At 49.8% G+C, this 4,305-nt stretch overlaps 1 pseudogene; it reads left to right on the forward strand.

Moving 5' to 3' along the window:
• LOC102432085 overlaps positions 1-4,305 on the forward strand; it is a 29,735-nt pseudogene that overhangs the window by 25,031 nt on the left and 399 nt on the right.

Raw genomic sequence — 4,305 nt, forward strand, 5'->3', positions numbered from 1 at the left:
CTGGATGGGATCAAGGCTAATGTCATCCTATGTAGCCAGCAATACCTGGCTGCCCCTCTGGTCATGCTGAAACTGCAGCCTGATGGGAAACTCTTGCCCATGGTCATCCAGGTGAGAGGATTTCTGCTTCCCCGTGGTTGGCCCTCTCAGCTCAGCCCTTCACCCAAATTCACTGAGGATTCACTTGTGCTAAAGCACTGGAGGTGGCAGTAAAGGAGGCAATGGGCAAAGGCAGGAAGGTGTGGTCTAGCTGGAGAGAGAGACTAGGAAAGTCTAAATATGCTCCAGTACCGAGGAAGTACCTGAGGATGGAGATAGTGTGGGAGGGGTCATGGGAGGTGGGGTGGGCATGAGCCTTGGCGAAGGAGCAGGACCTCCTCCCAGGGGAAGATGGGTTGGGCAGAGATGGGGTGTGCAGAGTGTGAAAAGTTAGATTGTCAGTGGACAATTGGGCTGGTGTGCTGGGGGGTAATGTGAGGTGAGAGGACCCAGACTGTAGCGGATGGTGGATGTCAAATCAAGAAGTATGAACACAGGAAGCTGATGTAGGCTGTTGTGAAACATGCTATAGTCACATTCTATGGGTCATCTTGTTTCGGATGGATCAGAGAAAGGAGAGGCTAGATCCGGAGATTAGGGTGACATGTTACAGCAATTGCCCAAGATGAGGGTAATGGACTCAGTTGTGGGGAATAGCTGTGGGGGTGCAGAGGAAAGCTACATGGGCATGCAGAGGAAAATTAAACTGGCATGGATACAAGGAAAGAGAAAAGGAAGAGTTAGGCAAGACACCTGCAGAAATAGGACAAATAAAGAGGAAAAGATGCTCAGGTGGGCTTTTGTCTGGCCAGTTATGAGATAACTAGAGGCCAGATGCACGAAATTATGCAAAAGTAGGCTTTTCTTCCCCCGGCTGCTGGCTGCCAGCTGCCAGCAGCGGCTCCCCTCTGGCACCCAGGACTGGGCTTCTCTTGCAGCCCCTGCTTTGTCTGGAAGGTCATCTGGAAGGATGTCCGGTCTAATTAGCATATTACGCTTTTATTATTATAGACGGGGAGACACTCAAATTGATACATCTAGCTAGTGACTAGCTGAGAACTGGAGACTTAATCAGCTGAATAGGGGTGGTGTTGAAAGATTAGAGAGAAGGTGAACTTTCTGAAACAGTGTGGGATAAAGGAAGCAGAGGGTTTGAATCTTGTCCACACTGAATGGAGTGAAAGGGCAAGTGGAGGCCAGGAAGTTGGTAGAAGAGGAGCATCTGCAGAAGGTCAGGCAGAGCAGCATGTACAATGTTAATGCACTGAGTGGGTAGGAAAGTCAGGAGAAGGAATAGTGGCTGCTGGGAGGAGCAGCAGTGAGATGGAGAAAGCTAAGCAAATTTGGGAAGAAGGGAGGGGTTAAATATGCAAAGGAGTGGGAATCAGCTGGGCACCCGGCCACTCATCCTCTTTCCCCCCACACTCTATCCTCGCTCCAGCTCCAATTGCCAAGCACTGGCTCCCCACCACCACCACTTTTCCTGCCCACGGACCCCCCAATGGCCTGGCTCCTGGCTAAATGCTGGGTCCGTAGCTCTGACTTCCAGCTTCACGAGCTTCTCTCTCATCTTCTGAGGGGACATTTGATGGCTGAGGTTATCGCTATGGCCACCATGAGATGCCTTCCATCGATACACCCAATCTTCAAGGTAATACCTTATCCCCTTCTCTCCTGACTGCCTCTCTGCCCCATGGCACAGTCCTGCCTCTGGAGGCACCCTCTCTGTGGAGTGTCAGGGTGTGGGGAAAAGCCAACCAATGAGAGACAAGGGAGCAAGAGAGTGAGGTGGCTTGCTCTGCATTTTCAACAGGGTGACATCACCTCCCAAGGAAGTGGAAATGATTCATTGTCAAGGTGGGGAGGTGAGGGGGTGGGATGTGAGTGGTCTTACTCTTTTTATGTATAAAGCACAGATAGATGAACATACAGTATATAGACAGTTCACACAAACGACTGAGGATTCCATTGCAAAAGGGAAGACCAAGAAAATACATAGAAGACTTTTCCAGCCAGTTTTGACCTGTCCTAAAATAGTAACACACAGGCCAGTTAGACAGGCTCAGGTCCACAACAGTGGCCTGTGGTGTTTTTTGTTTGTTTTTTTTAAACAGACAATTTGAACTGAGTATTCACCCATTAACTGTTCTTGGGTGCCTCCAATGGAGCAAGAACCATTCTAGATGATTGTGCTAAGCAAGACAGAGGTTCTGATCTTTGAGGATTTTCATTTCCATTTCGGGCTACCAGCCAAGAAAGACTGTATTATGACAGATCAGCTGTGATACGTACAATGCAGAGAATCAAAGCAGAGCAAAAAAATATCTATGATGTTAACACCTTCAGAAAATTTGACATATGAAGTTTTGAATCTTGTTATCAATACAACAAAATAGCATAAATATCAAATCGTCTATACATCAACATATGTGTAACTCCATCTACTGAAAAAAAATCCACATTATTAACCAGTACACCTAGTAAGCCAATGGTTTGTGGAATGAATTACAATTTGACTGAACACTCTTGATGTAGAGGGACCACTGAGCTTCATGTCTCTGCTTTTCCTGAAGACCTGGCACCTTTCCTGTTCTTCAGCTCCAATTTCCTGCAGGGACTTGCCGCAGGTCTCTCCTGACTTGTTCTTTCCTGCTCTCTTCCTCCAGCTGATAATCCCCCACCTGCGATACACCCTGGAAATTAATGTGCGGGCCAGGAATGGGTTGGTCTCCGAAAATGGCATTTTTGACCAGGTATGAAAGAGAGAAGGGGGCTCCTGGAGCTCATGCTCCCTCTGGCTCTGGCCTTTGGCAGGTGGAGTTGCCTGACCCTGCCCATTCTTTCTTCTCAGGTGGTAAGCACTGGTGGGGGAGGCCACGTGGAGCTGCTTAAGCGTGCTAGAACCTCTTTAACCTATAGATCATTCTGTCCCCCTGATGACCTGACTGACCGGGGGCTTCTGGGAGTCAAGTCTTCTTACTATGCTCAGGATGCTCTACGGCTCTGGGAAATCATCTATCGGTGAGGCAGGGGAAGCCAGGGCTTGGGGGGAGGGTGGGCGGTCAGGGAGTGGCTTGAGAGAACAGGTGATCTGTGTTGGAGGGCTGGGTGCCCTGACCTGGCCATGTGGGCAAGGAGCAGAGGGCCTGGAGGCTTCCTGTCAGCTTCAGCTCTCTTGGCCCAACCCCTTGGCTGACAGCTATGTGGAGGGAATTGTGAGTCTTCACTATAAGACGGACAAGGCGGTGAAAGAGGACCTTGAACTGCAGACCTGGTGTCGAGAGATCACTGAGATTGGCCTGCTAGGGGCCCAGGACCAAGGTGAGTTGAGCCCCTGCCCTGAGACCCCCAGGGTGGAAAATTCCTCCTGGGAACATCCCCAGAACCCTCCCTGCTTCTATGAAACTCCCCAGAAGCATGTCCAACCCCTATTAAAATGCCCATGGCCTTTTCAGATTCTTATGCAAGAAGAATCCCTCTAGGTCCCAGATGCAGTGGGACTAGTGGTTGCTCATAAATGCTTAACAACTGGCTCTCTGGGGAAAATAAAAAAAAGCAAAAAATAAAAGCCCTGATTTGTAACATTTGCCCATTTCCTTGGTGTCTCTCCGTAGCTACTGTTGTGATGTCAACCAGCTTGCTACATACCTAAACATTGAACATAACTGACTCATGTGAGCCAGTGTGGGTCATACCAGTACCCCATTGAGTAGGATCCTCCCAGGAGATCTCCTCGTTTGTTCCACCACAACTCATGCTCATGTCAGTTCCCACAATAGTTCCTCAGAGTCCTTGACACCCTTTCTTCCCTCTCGTATTCTCCCTGCTCAGCCTCTCTGAGCTCTGTTTCTGTTCCTGAGCTCCCAGCTTCTAACTCTCCTTGCCTCTTGCAGGATTCCCCATGTCCTTAGAGTCCTGGGGACAGCTTTGCCACTTTGTCACCATGTGCATCTTCACCTGCACTGGCCAGCACTCCTCCGTCCACCTGGGCCAGGTACTTGTTATAGGGGAGCAGTGGGCATTTGCAACTGGAGAGGGGGTGGAGGGGGCTGTGTGCAGGTGGCTAAGGGGTTTTTATGCTTAGCAGACTTTGATTCTAGATATCTGCCCCTCCTTAGCTGGATTGGTATGATTGGGTCCCTAACGCACCCTGCACAATGCGGCTGCCCCCACCGACCACCAAGGATGTGACACTGGAGATGGTGATGGCAACACTGCCCAACTTTCATCAGGCTTCTCTCCAGATGTCCATGACCTGGCTAACTG

This window comes from Myotis lucifugus, unplaced genomic scaffold, assembly GCF_000147115.1.
Source record: "Myotis lucifugus unplaced genomic scaffold, Myoluc2.0 scaffold_1741, whole genome shotgun sequence".
Classification (NCBI taxonomy): Eukaryota; Metazoa; Chordata; class Mammalia; order Chiroptera; family Vespertilionidae; genus Myotis; species Myotis lucifugus.